Source organism: Arachis hypogaea, chromosome 19 (genome assembly GCF_003086295.3).
Source record: "Arachis hypogaea cultivar Tifrunner chromosome 19, arahy.Tifrunner.gnm2.J5K5, whole genome shotgun sequence".
NCBI lineage: Eukaryota > Viridiplantae > Streptophyta > Magnoliopsida > Fabales > Fabaceae > Arachis > Arachis hypogaea.
Window position 1 is genome coordinate 123,252,967 of NC_092054.1, and position 16,217 is coordinate 123,269,183.

Below are 16,217 nucleotides of genomic sequence, written 5' to 3' on the forward strand. Positions count from 1 at the left end.
AATAACGCTTTTCCAACACCAAACTTAAAAGCTTTGCTCGTCCTTGAGCAAAAGAAGGAAGAAAAGAGTAGAAGTAGAAGAGAATTTGTAGAGAAAGGAGTAGAAGAGGATGCGGCCAAGTAGGGCTTTAGTAAATGAAGTGTGTTGGAAAGGTGGTAGGAAGGGCTATTTATAGGGGTGGGATGGGGTAGCGTTCGGTTATGGGAAGGGGAAATGGGAGGGAAAGTTTGAATTTGGAATGGGTGTGGTTGGTGGAGGGTTTATTGGGAAGAGATATGAATGTGATTGGTTGAGGGTTTATGGGTAAGAGTGAAAATAAGAGAGAGAAGAAAGTAGGGTAAGTGAAGATTCTGTGGGACCTACTGATCTTGAGAGGCTAAGAAATTCAAATTCCCTACCCCCTTGTGGGCATTGAACGCCCAGCTCCTGCTCCTAGCTAGTGTTCAACGCCAACCCTATGTTCCCCATAGGGCATTGGACGCCCATTGGGGGCCTCCTGCCTGGCGTTCAACGCCAGGTCTCTGCCTTCTTTGGGGCGTTGAACACCCAATCTCTGCCCCCTAGCTGGCGTTCAACGCCAGCTATGCTGCACCTCATGGGTGTTGAACGCCCACTCTGGCCTCCTTGACTGGCGTTCAACGCCAGCAAGGTACTTAATACAGGGTGTTCTGTTTCCAATTCTGACTGTTTCTATTTCTATTTTAACTACTGCACATGATCACAACTTAAAGAAAAACATGAATTTAAAATGATATAACTTAGATAAACTTAATGAAAAACAAGAAAACTCTAATTATTGATGGGTTGCCTCACAACAAGCGCTTCTTTAATGTTATTATCTTGACAATTAGCACCTTACGAAGATGGATAGAGGCTCAGAATTTTGCCCCTTACAGTGAACTTCTTGCCTGTGCTCCCATGGATGAGCTCCACATGCTCTAGAGACAGGATCCAAATTATTGTGTGTGGAATGACTGGATTGTCAGTGAAGACAACTCTCATGCCAAGTGAGAGACCTTCAGTAGGGATTTTCTTATCCTTCCAGCCCTTGGGCACTTTCTTACTGCCCTTCCTCTCAGAGCTTGATGATGGTTGCCCCACACTAAACTTAGAGTTGGTGTCTGGGGGCTCTGTTAGGCTCTGTACTAAGAGGAGTGGTTGAAGCACTTCATGTTTGTTAATGGTGCTTCCTTCAATTGAGGTAGTATGAGGTTTATGAACCTTGAACACAAGGTAGTCCTTATCTAGTTGTAGGACTAGTTCTCCTCTATCTACATCAATCACAGCCTTGGCTGTAGCTAGGAAAGGTCTTCCAAGGATGATAGATTCATCATCTTCCTCTCCGGTATCTAGAATTATGAAGTCAGCAGGGATGTATAGATCTTCAACCTTCACCAAAACATCCTCTACCAATTCATAAGCCTTTTTCATGGACTTGTCTTCCATCTCCAGTGAGATTCTTGTAGCTTGTACCTCAAAGATTCCCAACTTCTCCATTATAGAGAGAGGCATGAGGTTTATGCTTAACCCTAGGTCACACAGAGCCTTATTAAAGGTCATGGTACCTATGGTACAAGGAATTAAAAAGTGTCCGGGATCTGGCTTCTTCTGAGGTAGTTTCTTCTGAACTAAGGCATTGAGTTCCTTGGTGAGCACTGGAGGTTCTTCCTCTAGTGTCTCTGTGCCAAACAGTTTGGCATTCAACTTCATGAGAGCTCCTAGGTATCGAGCAACTTGCTCCTCCCTAGTTTCCTCATCCTCATCAGAGGAAGAGTATACATCAGAGCTCATGAATTGCAACAGTGCATTCAAGGGAACCTCTATGGTCTCTATATGAGCCTTAGGTTCCTTTAGCTCTTTAATAGGGAATTCTTTAGTGGGCGTTGAATGCGCAACAGGGACCCCATTGCTGGCGTTCAACGCCAGCTTTTGTGTTACTTTGGGCGTTGAACGCCCAGTAGGTGCTTCCTTACTGGCGTTCAACACCAGAGCTTCCTCTTTTTTGGGCATTGAACGCCCAGTAGGGACTCCCTTACTGGCGTTCAATGCCAAGGATGGCTCCTCTTTGGGCATTGAACGCCCAGTAAGGACTGTTACTAACGTTCAACGCCAATGTATCCCCTTCAGATTTGGCCTCCTCCTCTACAGTGATGGCCTTGCACTCTTTTCTTAGATTAACTTCAGTGTTACTTAGAAGAGTCATAGGAGGGGTCTCAGGGATTCTCTTACTCAGCTGACCAACTTGTACCTCTAGATTTCTGATGGAGGACCTAGTTTCAGATATGAAACTATGGGTGATCTTAGAAAGTTCAGAGACTATGGTGGCTAAGTCATAGAGGCTTTGCCTAGAAGTCTCTATCTGTTGTTAAGAAGATGGGAATGGTGGTCTACTGTTGAACCTATTCTGGGTTCTTCCACCTTGATTATTGTTGAAGCCTTGCTGAGGCTTCTGTTGATCCTTCCATGAAAATTTATGATGATTTCTCCATGAAGGGTTGTAGGTATTTCCATATGGTTCTCCCATGTAATTCACCTCTTCCATGGTGGGTTGATCTAGATCATAAGCATCTCCATCATAAGAGGCTTCTTGCGTGCTGCCAGCTGTCGCTTTTGTTCCAGTCAACTGCTGAGAGATCATATTGACCTGTTGGGTCAAGATCTTGTTCTGAGCCAATATGGCATTCAGAGTGTCAATCTCTAAGACTCCTTTCTTCTGAGCTACCCCATTGTTTGCAACGTTCCTCTCAGAAGTGTACATGAATTGGTTGTTCGCAACCATGTCAATGAGTTTTCTAGTCTCTGCAGGCGTTTTCTTCAAGTGGAGTGATCCACCAGTAGAATGATCCAATAACATCTTGGACATCTCAGATAGACCATCATAGAAGATACCCAGGATAGTCCATTCTGAGAGCATGTCAGGAGGACATCTTCTGATCAGTTGCTTGTATTTTTCTCAAGCTTCATAGAGGGATTCACCATCTTTTTGTCTGAAGGTTTGAACTTCCACCCTGAGCTTACTCATCTTTTGAGATGGAAGGAACTTGGCCAAGAAAGTATTGATTAACTTTTTTCAAGAGTATAGGCTTTCCTTAGGTTGAGAATCCAACCATATCCTAGCTCTGTCTCTGACAACAAAAGGGAAAAGCATAAGCCTGTAGACCTCAGGGTCCACTCCATTGGTCTTAACAGTATCACATATTTGCAGGAATTCAGATAGGAATTGATATAGATCTTTCAGTGGAAGTCCATGAAATTTACAATTCTGTTGCATTAGTGAAACTAATTGAGGCTTCAGCTCAAAGCTATTTGCTCTAATGGCGGGTATAGAGATACTTCTTCCATAGAGGTCAGAAGTTGGTGCAATGAAGTCACCAAGAACCTTTCTTGCATCTTCTCTGTTATTAGGTTCGGCTGCCATATTTTCAGTTTCTTGTTCGAAAATTTCTGTGAGGTTCTCTCTAGAGTGTTGTGCTCTAACTTGTTGTAGGCGCCTCCTTAGGGTCTTCTCAGGTTCAAGATTAGGATCAAAGAGAGGTCCTTTACCTCTGTTCCTGGTCATAAACAAGAAAAGGAAAACAAGAAGAAGAAGAATAGGAGTTTCTATGTCAAAGTATAGAGAACTTTCTGTGAGATATGAAGAAGAAAAGAAGAATGAGGATAGAAGAAGATAGAGAATTCAAATTTGGGATTCGAAAATTAAGAATTAAGAAAGTAAAATATTTTTATTTTTATTTTATTTAGTTAATTTGAAAAAGTAAGAAGGAAACTAAAAGCTAATTAACTAACAAGATTTGAAAATTAGGAAGTGATTTTCGAAAAAGAAGGAAGAAGATTTGAAATTGAAAAGGTTTTAATTTAAAAAGAAAGACAAGTTAGGTAAGTTTTTAAAATTAAAAGGAGAAAAAAGAAGTTAAGAGAGATAAGTTTTAAATTAAAAAGATTTGAAAAAGATTTTGAAATTTGAAAAGATTTGATTTTGAAATTTGAAATGAAACTAAGATAAGATGAGATTTTTAAAATTTAAAGAAAGATAAGAAAAGATAATGAAAAGATTTGAAAAAGTTTTGAAAAGATAAGATTTGAAATTTGAAATTTAACTTCACTAACAAGAAAACACCAAACTTCAAATTTTTTTTAAATCAAAAGAAAAAAAGAAAGCAAGATTTTCGAAAATTTGAAGAAAGATAGGAAAGATATTTTTTATTTTTTGAATTAATAAAGAAAGAGAAAAACAACCAAAAGACACCAAATTTGAAATTCTTAGATCAAAGACACTTACTTTTCGAAAATTTTAAAGAGAAACACCAAAAGACACCAAATTTAAAAGTTTTAAGATTAAAACAAGAAAAGAAGCAAGAACAACTTGAATATTAAGAAGAAACATTAAGAGCAATTCGAAAACTTTTAAGAAAATAAAGACAACCAAAAGACACCAAACTTGAGAATTTTGAAAATCAAAGATACTAATTTCGAAAATTTTAAAAGAAAAACACTAAAATATACCAAACTTAAAAGTTTTAAGATTAAACAAAGAAAAGAAACAAGAATAACTTGAATACCAAGAAGAAAAACCAAGAACAGGTTAAAAGAAATGAAAACCAAAGGGACCAAGGGACACCAAACTTAAAAACTAACACAAGACTCAAACAAAAGAAAAATTTTGAAAATTTTTTTGAAAAGAAAGCAAGAAATTTTGAAACTTTAACAAGAACAAGAACAAAAGACTCAAACAGAATACAAAGATTGATAAAGAAAAGCACTGCTTTTTAAAAAACTTTTGGTATTTTTTTACGATTTTTTTTTTGAAAAAGAAAATAAAAGACTCAAACAGAATAATAAAAAGTACCTAATCTAAACAACAAGATAATCCAGTAGTTTATCAAATCCGAACAATCCCCAGCAATAGCGCCAAAAACTTGGTGCACGAAACTGACTCCGCACGTTTCGCACAGATAGACCGGCAAGTATACCGGGTCGTCCAAGTAAAACCTCAGGTGAGTGAGGGTCGTGATGACAAGTCATCTTAGCCTAGTTTCACTAGCCTTTTTCTTTTGTTTTCAATTGAATTATGCACTTTCTTGAGCCACAAGCAAGCCAATTGGGTAGATTTCCATGTTTGCTTTGATTTAATCAACCATAGATGAATTAATGCAATTTCATGAGGATTTATGCTATAATTGCCACATATTATGAAAGAATGACAAACTCATGATTTTGAGCATAGCTTTGATGTGTTTGGTTGATTGATGATAGGTGAAGAAAGCTTGGAGAAAGGTTGAAGCAAGAAGGAATGGCTAGGAGCAAGAGAGAACAAAAAGTTTGAGCAAAAGTTTGCCTCAAACTTTAGCTCAAACTTTCGGATAAGTGAAAACACACCAGGGAACAAAAAGCTTGAGCAAAAGTTTGCCTCAAACTTTAGCTCAAACTTTTGGGAGAAAAGCTTGAGCCAACGTTTGCCTCAAACTTTTTGGCAAACGTTGGCATCACAAATCAACACCCTGGAGAGAAAAAGTTTGCGCCAACGTTTGCCTCAAACTTTTTGGCAAACGTTGGTGCCATCAGCAACACACCCTGGAGACAAAAAGTTTGCGCCAACGTTTGCCTCAAACTTTCTGGCAAACGTTGGCGCCATGAGTGTGCATAAGGGGGCCAACGTTTGAGCAAAAGTTTGACCCCAAACTTTAGCTCAAACGTTGGTAGCAGCAAGAATGGGGTTGCTGATGTAAAAAGTTTGAGTAAAAGTTTGCCTCAAACTTTTACTCAAACTTTTACTCAAGCTTTTATAATTCCCAACCCGGTTCACTTCGGTTCTCTCTCCAACTCCAAGAACAATCAACCAAGGCCTATATCAACCCAATTCCATCAAGAGCAAAGGCCCAATTCAAGGCTTGAAGACCATTTGAAGAAAGTGTATAAATAGTTTAAGATTTAAGTTTTAGGGAGGCTTTCTTTTCGGTTTTGATTTTGGTAGTTTGTAGAGAGCTCACTTTTACATTTTGGCATTGTTGTTTTAATTCAAGAGAATTTGGGGAGGAGAATTGATCTCTCTTCTTCCTCGTTCTTGCTTGAATACTCTTTACTTTTCTTGCTTCGGATCTTGGGTGGAGAATTGAAGAAATTCTGTTTCAATCTCACCTTGGGATCTTGTTTAATTTTCCGCATCATTGAATTTCAGTTTCTGTTAATTGCTTCTTCTTCTACTTTCTTTGCAATTTACATTTCCTTTGCAATTGCTCTTGTTGGATCTAGGAAGGCATTGAGATCTAGACTTGGTTATCTAGTCTCTTGAGTCCTGAGATCTGGATTCCCATTCTCAATTTCTCTGTTTACTGCTTTTCAAGCTCTTTTATATCTCTGTTTTAGATCCGATTCAACCCAAGGCATCTTCTACTCTTCTGTGTGTTGAATTTTACTTTTCCTTGTTTAATTTCTACAAATCCAATTCCCAATTCCCTTTACAATTCAAGCCATTTACATTTCTTGCACTCTAAGATTCTGCAATTTACATTTCTTGCGTTCTAAGTTTCTGCTATTTAATTTCTTGCTCTTTAAGATTCAGCACTTTAAATTTCAGTTCTCTTTAATTTCATGCAAATTACCCATTCCCTTTACTTTCCATGTAATTTAAATTCTGCAAATCACAAATCTCTCAACCAAATCTTGATTCGCTTGACTAAATCAACCACTAAACTAAAATTGCTCAATCCTTCAATCCCTGTGGGATCGACCTCACTCCCGTGAGTTATTATTACTTGATGCGACCCGGTGCACTTGCCGGTGAGTTTTGTGTCGGATCGTTTTCCGCACATCAAGTTTTTGGCGCCGTTGCCGGGGATTGATTAGATTGACAATGATTAAGTGAGGTGGTGATCTAGATCTAGCATTTTTATTTTCTGTTTCTCTAATCTTTGACTAACACGCTAACTGTTTAAAATTTTGCTTAAACTAAACTTCGTTCTTGCAATAGACTGAAGAGTTACTGGTGGTGTTTCTTGTGTTTTGTTTGTATGTCAGGTACAGGAAGATCCATTCCTGTTTTATCTGAAACTGACCAGAGAACTCTTAGAAGGTTGAGAAGAGCTGAAAGAGGAAAAAATATTGTTGGAGAGGAAGAATCTGAGGAAGAATATCACGAGATGGAAGGAGATCCATCTAATCCAGGAGGAGGGGTTAACAATAACCCACAGCAGAGGAGAGTATTGGCCTCCTATACCTTTGCAAATGCTAGACATTGTGGAAGCAGCATTCTCACCCCTAATGTCAATGCAAATAACTTTGAATTGAAGCCACAACTCATTACATTGGTCCAAAACAACTGCTCGTTTGGGGGAGGACCATTGGAGGATCCAAATCAACATCTATCTACCTTCTTAAGGATTTGTGACACTGTCAAGTCCAATGGCGTGAATCCTGAAACTTACAAACTTCTGCTGTTCCCGTTCTCATTAAGGGACAAGGCCGCACAATGGCTTGAAACTTTTCCTCAAGGAAGCATCACTATCTGGGATGATTTGGTAACTAAATTTCTGGCCAAATTCTATCCACCTCAAAGAGTCATCAGGCTGAAGACTGAGGTGCAAACATTCACGCAATTGGATGCTGAAAATCTGTATGAAGCATGGGAGAGATACAAGGCTCTGCTGAGGAAATGTCCACCAGAAATGTTCACTGAGTGGGACAAGCTACAGAACTTCTATGAAGGACTCACTCTAAAGGCTCAAGAATCACTTGACCACTCAGCTGGAGGATCATTGCAACTGATGAAAACAGCAGAAGAAGCTCAAAATCTTATTGACATGGTGGCCAACAATCAATATTTCTTTGCTCATCAAAGAAATCGCCAACCATCACAAAGGAGAGGAGTAATGGAGCTAGAAGGGGTGGACTCAATCTTGGCTTAAAACAAGATGATGCAGCAGCAAATTCAACAACAATTTGAGCAAATGGCCAAGAGGATTGATAGCCTCCAAGTTGCAGCAGTTAACACAAGCCAACCATCATCCACATGGGGGCAAAATGAAGAAACTCAAGAAGAACAACAACAAGAGCAAGTACAGTATATGCACAACCAAGGACCAAATGAAGTGTATGGTGATACATACAATCCATCCTGGAAGAACCACCCAAACCTCAGATGGGGAGATAATCACACCCAAAACCAACAACCATGGCAGAGGAACTCAAACCAAAACATTTCAAGAAATAACCAAAACCACAACCAGCAGCAAACTAATCAGAACCCCTACAGAAAACCTCAAAACAACTACCCCAACCCCAACCATTACCAATCTAATAACCAACCCACCAACCAAAATGCCTACCATCCACCACCCACATCTCACAACCCACCACAAGCATCACCTGAATCTCAAAGACTCACTAACTTGGAGACCTTGATAGACAAAATGTTGAAACACCAGGAAATGACAACCAAGAACCATGAAGCCTCCATGAAGAGTCTAGAGAGGCAAATTGGGCAGATCTCCAAACAGATTTCTGTTGAGAGACCTTCAAGCTCACTGCCGAGTGACACAATCCCAAATCCTAAGGAAGAATGCAAGGCAATACAAGTAAGGAGTGGGAGAACATTGAAGAGCAGCAAGAGACCACTAGAAGAGGAACAGTCAACACACACAAAAGAAGCCAATGATGATGATGCAATGGCAAGCAAGCAAGCTTCAAAGCAAACTCAAGAAAAGGAGGAACAATCAAAAATTCCAAAAAAGGGGAATGAAGCAATTGAAGAGCCAACAAAGAATCAAAAGCAACAAGCAGAGAAGACCTTTGTACCTCCACTGCCATATCCCCAGAGATTCAACAAGGAGGCAAAGGACCAACAATTTCACAAGTTCCTTGAGACTTTCAAGAAGTTGGAGATAAATATTCCCTTGGCTGAGGCACTGGAGCAAATGCCTCTGTATGCCAAGTTTTTGAAGGAGCTTATCAATAAGAAAAGAAGTTGGGATGAGAAAGAAACCATACTGCTTACTGAGGAATGCAGGGCCTTGATTCAAAAAGGGCTTCCTCCGAAGCTTGAGGACCCAGGGAGCTTCTTGCTGCCTTGCACCATTGGGGAATTAACCATCACTAAAGTAATGTGCGATCTAGGAGCAAGTATTAACTTAATACCATCCTCCTTGGTGAAAAAGCTGCGTATAGAGGAAGTTAAACCGGTACAGATATCTCTAGAGCTAGTAAATAAGTCAACGGTATACCCCAGGGGTATGATTGAAAACCTTCTAGTCAAGGTGGACAATTTCATATACCCTGCAGATTTTGTGGTTCTAGATTCAGATGGGGATGATGGTGACTCTATTATATTGGGAAGGCCATTCTTGGCCACTGCTAGAGCTATCATAGACATAGAGCAAGGAGAACTAACTCTCAGGATGCATGATAAGAGTGTCACTCTGAAGGTATTACCAGAAGCCCAGTTTAGTAATGAGAGGAGGGACTATATGGAAATTGACAAGGTGATTCACAACAACATCCCAAGGCAGAAGATTGTGCAGAAGGATGAAAAAGTCCAAGAGGATATTGGAATATTAGCCACTGAAGAGAGAGATCCCCAAGGTAAGCCTACAGCCAGAAAAGAAAGATCAACAAAAAAAGGGATGAAACGCAGAAACAAAACAAAAAGGGGTTGGAAGAACAGGAAGATTCCAATAGAGGGGCTTTCCAAAGGTGACAAAGTACAATTGATATATCAACAACTGGGAGCAAGCCAACAGACTGATGACTATTACACTGTCAGCAATATACTCTCGTTGGAACATGCTGAAATTGAACACCAGAGAACAAAGAAGAGGATCACAGTCAGGGGAGACAAGTTGAGGCACTACAATCCTCAACCACCATAAAAGAAAGCTCCAATGTCAAGCTAATGACAATAAAGAAGCGCTTGTTGGGAGGCAACCCAACCTGAGGTAGTTTTCTTTTCATAGCCTTTTCAATAAAAATGTTGAATAATTGGTATGCATTGCAAGGAGATAAGTTTGGTGTTGCACACCAAAATAATTTAAGGGAGAATGAAGGATTCTAAGTTTGGTGTTCCACCAAAACCTCATTTAAAAGCACATTCTCACCTCCTGCACAATACTAGCTCTAAGCAATCAAACAGGTTATTCACTTACTTAACTGATTTCTAGTTTTAATTCCATAACCTTTAGTAAGGAAACAAGATTTTACATATAGTCAACCTGTTGCATCAGAGGAAGTGGCAAGGAATTAAGTTTGGTGTTCCCACACCAAATCAAACCCAAAAGCCACACTCAATTCATGCATACTAACCAGTCACCTAAGGGCTTGAGAAGCAAGCAACTTTTGAGAATTGTGCAGGGAACTCACTACCATTTGAAGACACTATGCATCATAACTCAAAAGGGCACAACAGAAGGAAGGACAAAAGAACTGCAAACCAGTAGGTTGTATCTACACCTAACTCTTACTGTTGAAAAATGCTTTAACTTGTGTCTTGCTAAAGTGTTCATCTAGTACAAGTAGAATCACTCTTAAAATAAGTAAGCTAGCCTATATGTGTGCTTGTGTGTTTACTTTCACTGAACAAAAAGCATGCTTTGTCCCCTATATCTTTAATTCAATAAAAGAAATGTTTGAATGTGAAGTGAGATAGTTCTCTGTTAGATAGAAGTACAATAAAAGTAAGTGGTGGTATGAATGTGTGATTGCATAATAGCTCGCTTTTAATGAATAAGAGAACTAGGATGTCTCCTCTTAAGTAGAAAGTGGCCTACTGTCTATGAATCTCAATCAAATAAAAATTCTTGGTTAAAAAGAAAAACAAAAAAAAAAGAGAGAAAAGAAAAAGCCAAAAAAAGGCAACAAAACAAAAGAAAAACAAAAAGAAACAAAGCTAGACACCAATAGCTTGAACCTTAGAATATATGCCTGTGGTGTCTTTGTACTAGGATCTGCTTGGATTATTAAGCTCTTTGGAGTGCATCAACACTTGGTGACTTGGGTTAACTAACCCGGGATCATCAGCTGAAAGTCCATTATCAAGAGCAACCTAACTACAAGGCATTTAGTAACCCAAAGAGGTGCTGGGCATCAATGTTTTAAGAAGGAATGTGAGCCAAGTGTCTATAGTGAATAATGTGTCAAGTATAAAGAAATCAATGAACTTGTTACACATGACACTCAAATAAAGCTTATGAACAAAATAATAGCCAAGGGTAAAGGAATAATGAGAGGTCATAGCAGTGTGTTGCTTGATGCTTGAAGAAGACTTTCTAGGCCTAAGAGTCAATAAGAAGTGAGTGTTTACATATCCACATAAAACCCCATGAACTACCAATAATACTCTGCTAGCATGAACATCATCTTCCATTTTATTCTTTCTTCTCAATAATTCATTTCTTGCTTGGGGACAAGCAAGCTTTAAGTTTGGTGTTGTGATGACAAGTCATCTTAGCCTAGTTTCACTAGCCTTTTTCTTTTGTTTTCAATTGAATTATGCACTTTCTTGAGCCACAAGCAAGCCAATTGAGTAGATTTCCATGTTTGCTTTGATTTAATCAACCATAGATGAATTAATGCAATTTCATGAGGATTTATGCTATAATTGCCACATATTATGAAAGAATGATAAACTCATTATTTTGAGCATAGCTTTGATGTGTTTGGTTGATTGATGATAGGTGAAGAAAGCTTGGAGAAAGGTTGAAGCAAGAAGGAATGGCTAGGAGCAAGAGAGAACAAAAAGTTTGAGCAAAAGTTTGCCTCAAACTTTAGCTCAAACTTTCGGATAAGTGAAAACACACCAGGGAACAAAAAGCTTGAGCAAAAGTTTGCCTCAAACTTTAGCTCAAACTTTTGGGAGAAAAGCTTGAGCCAACGTTTGCCTCAAACTTTTTGGCAAACGTTGGCATCACAAATCAACACCCTGGAGAGAAAAAGTTTGCGCCAACGTTTGCCTCAAACTTTTTGGCAAACGTTGGCGCCATCAGCAACACACCCTGGAGACAAAAAGTTTGCGCCAACGTTTGCCTCAAACTTTCTGGCAAACATTGGCGCCATGAGTGTGCATAAGGGGGCCAACGTTTGAGCAAAAGTTTGACCCCAAACTTTAGCTCAAACGTTGGTAGCAGCAAGAATGGGGTTGCTGATGTAAAAAGTTTGAGTAAAAGTTTGCCTCAAACTTTTACTCAAACTTTTACTCAAGCTTTTATAATTCCCAACCCGGTTCACTTCGGTTCTCTCTCCAACTCCAAGAGCAATCAACCAAGGCCTATATCAACCCAATTCCATCAAGAGCAAAGGCCCAATTCAAGGCTTGAAGACCATTTGAAGAAAGTGTATAAATAGTTTAAGATTTAAGTTTTAGGGAGGCTTTCTTTTCGGTTTTGATTTTGGTAGTTTGTAGAGAGCTCACTTTTACATTTTGGCATTGTTATTTTAATTCAAGAGAATTTGGGGAGGAGAATTGATCTCTCTTCTTCCTTGTTCTTGCTTGAATACTCTTTACTTTTCTTGCTTCGGATCTTGGGTGGAGAATTGAAGAAATTCTGTTTCAATCTCACCTTGGGATCTTGTTTAATTTTCCGCATCATTGAATTTCAGTTTCTGTTAATTGCTTCTTCTTCTACTTTCTTTGCAATTTACATTTCCTTTGCAATTGCTCTTGTTGGATCTAGGAAGGCATTGAGATCTAGACTTGGTTATCTAGTCTCTTGAGTCCTGAGATCTGGATTCCCATTCTCAATTTCTCTGTTTACTGCTTTTCAAGCTCTTTTATATCTCTGTTTTAGATCCGATTCAACCCAAGGCATCTTCTACTCTTCTGTGTGTTGAATTTTACTTTTCCTTGTTTAATTTCTGCAAATCCAATTCCCAATTCCCTTTACAATTCAAGCCATTTACATTTCTTGCACTCTAAGATTCTGCAATTTACATTTCTTGCGTTCTAAGTTTCTGCTATTTAATTTCTTGCTCTTTAAGATTCAGCACTTTAAATTTCAGTTCTCTTTAATTTCATGCAAATTACCCATTCCCTTTACTTTCCATGTAATTTAAATTCTGCAAATCACAAATCTCTCAACCAAATCTTGATTCGCTTGACTAAATCAACCACTAAACTAAAATTGCTCAATCCTTCAATCCCTGTGGGATCGACCTCACTCCCGTGAGTTATTATTACTTGATGCGACCCGGTGCACTTGCCGGTGAGTTTTGTGTCGGATCGTTTTCCGCACATCAGGTCGATCCCACGAGGATTGTTGGTTTGAGCAAGTAGTGGATACCTTGCAGATCTTAGTTAGGCGGATAGAAAATATAGTTGTCACGAGAAAATGCATAAAACAGATAAATAAATAAAACGTTACTAGATAAGTGTGAAATCAATGGTATGAGAATGGTTAAGGCTTCGGAGATGCTTTGTCTTTCCGGATTAAATTTTCTCACTGTCTACTTCAATAACTTTCTGATTCATTCAATGGCAGCCGTAAGTGATTAACTCATATCCTCTCATCAAGTTAACCTCCTCTACTGCAGTAATCCACCATGTTTAAGTGACTCATGTCCTCTCATCAAGCCACCTCTAGGTTTCTCACCGTAGCAGAAGATGAAGCTCTAAGCAATCCATTCCCCTTCACGATCCTACTCAAGGTGCCACAGACAAGACAGATCTTCCAGATCAGAAAGTGCTGCTTCTCTGACTCTAGCCTTAACGCCACAGAGACCTCACGCACCTATAGTCAACAGAATTTCATGTCATGTATCCAAAGTTGCTCAGATGCTCTATTGGAATCCGCGATGCAATCTCTATCTTTAGTTCAACACTATCCGGGTTAGGACTCGCACAGAACCCATGTAGAACGAGGGTGATTGCATGAGTCACCCTCAATTCATAAGATGAAGAATGAGAATGCATAAGAGAATAGAATCATACATATTGAAATAGAACAGTAATATTATTAATCCATGAAACTCAACGGAGCTCCTAACCTTAACCTTAGGAGGTTAGTTGCTCATACTGTACAAAGAATACTATTCAAATCTAAAGTGGGGGAAGATGATGGCTGATGCTTGATCTTCTCCTATATATACTAATCTAATAACTAAGAATTACAGAAATAAGATAAACTAGTCTTGTAGTGGGAAAATCCACTTCTGGGGCCTACTTGGTGAGTGTTTGGGCTGAGCTAAGAGTGTCTCCACGAGTTAGTACCCTTTAGGGGTGCTGAACGCTGGCTTGGGACCCCCTTTTGGGCGCTGGATGCCAGGAATGGGGCTGGTGGCTGGCATTGAACGCCAGTTTTGGACCTTCATTTTCAAAGCAAAGTTTGGACTATTATATATTGCTGGAAATCCCTAGATGTTAGCTTTCCAAAGCCATTGAGAGCACGCCATTTGGACTTCTGTAGCTCCAGAAAAGCTCTTTCGAGTGCATGGAGGTCAGAATCCGACAGCATCTGCAGTCCTTTCTCTGTCTCTGAATCAGACTTCGCAAAAATTCCTTAATTTCAGTCAGAAATTATCTGAAATCATCATAAAACACACAAACTCAAAGTAGAATCTAGAAATATGAATTTTGCACTAAAACCTATAAAAATAGAATAAAACTTAAACAAAACATAATGAAAACTATATGAAAATGATGCGAAAAAGCGTATAAAATATCCGCTCATGATGTACATTGTGGTTAAATTTTCAACGTACTTTGTGGTTAGTTTATGTATATAATAAAAAATCTAAAGTTGTTATAATGTTCTGTGCAATGAAAAAAATTTGAAGTTGTTAGAATGTTCTGTGCAATGAAATATATGTGTAAAATGTTTGTTCTATAATTTTTTCAGATCCATGAATATTGCTTGAATCAAGAAATAAGCGTAAAGAATGAAAATAATATATAACCATTAGTGCTATGATGTTTTCACATATTCATAGGATTATACCAAAATAACAAATTAGGACTACACATCTTTAATCAAACAGTTCCTAAATTTTTCACAAAAAATAAAGCCCTATCTATATTATTCAAAGTCTTTAGTTCTTTTTTCTTAGAGCCTTAAATTCTGGAGTTGGGACAAACTTGAAGAAGTTTACCACTCTTGTTGTTCCTGAACTAGCATTTTATATTGGATTGACTGGGATAGTTGCTGTTGGGGAAGAGACCTTCTTCTTGGTGCCAACTTTAAAGACCATGTGGGAACGACAACCTATGAGTAAAAAAAATATATTATACATCTGAAAACTCAAATAGCATATCTTTATATATAAATTAAACATTGTACCTATTGAATGTCTTCAGGATCAGATCCAGTTGGCTGAGAGAGATCAATCTCCACAGGTTGGGCACTCAAATGGGTCTTGGCAGGCTACTCATCATTAGCTACAGCTATAATCTGCTCAACTACCTGGTCCTGAGGAGGTGCATCTCCCTCACCTTCCTTTTTCTTAGATTTCTCTGCACACAACAAGAAAAACGCTCAGTACTTTCGAAGTTATAGTCAGATTTACCGTAAAAATAATAATGGCGAGATTTTTGTCAGATTTACCGTCGAATTAGGTAATAAATTTGTAACTCTAAAATATTACCGTCGAAACACAAATTCTGACGGTAACGCCGACGGTAATATTTTGAGGGAAAGAAATAATTTTTAGCGCACTAAATACTGTCGAATTTAGCGCGCTAAAGAAATAAGTACTATTGGATTTCAAGCAGTCAAGAATAATATTGATGTTATCAATGACTTGAGGATCATTCATGGCTACAAGTGGAGTACATTTTTCTAGAATATATTCTTTTTTGGTTAATGCTGCCTGAGGCAATTTGTTAGTTGTTTTCGTCCCTGGGTCAAGAGACATTGCCACAATTCCTTCAAAGGAATAGACCCGTCGAGCTTTGGAAAAGATATTTTTCAGGCCGAAGTCAATATCCTCAGAATGAAAATCTCCAGTTTCTTGAGAAGGAATATAATCGACGAATTTCTGTGTCGATGGTATGAAAGTAGTGTCTTTGGCGACGAATTTCTGTGTCAAGAATCCAAGGAATAAAAACATAAGATTAAGGGAGCAGTCAGAAGAAACTTAATAGAAAGACTAAATAAGAAGGGTACAATGAAGAAAAATTGAAGCATGAACTACTGGATGTTGAGTCAGAACAGGGGTAGTGAAATAACAGTCGAAGTAGGTTGAGTAGGCTAGCAGTAATTTGAGTGATAGGGGTGTGTCGAGTAACTAAGGACATTGAGAGA

General features: G+C 38.6%; 1 non-coding gene across 1 annotated transcript; it reads left to right on the forward strand.

Annotated features, from left to right (window-relative positions):
• Positions 1 to 2,912: 2,912 nt before the first annotated feature.
• Positions 2,913 to 3,016, forward strand: LOC112781398 (small nucleolar RNA R71). The gene has a single exon (XR_003192176.1). It is a non-coding gene; the product is annotated as a small nucleolar RNA R71 (small nucleolar RNA).
• Positions 3,017 to 16,217: the final 13,201 nt, after the last annotated feature.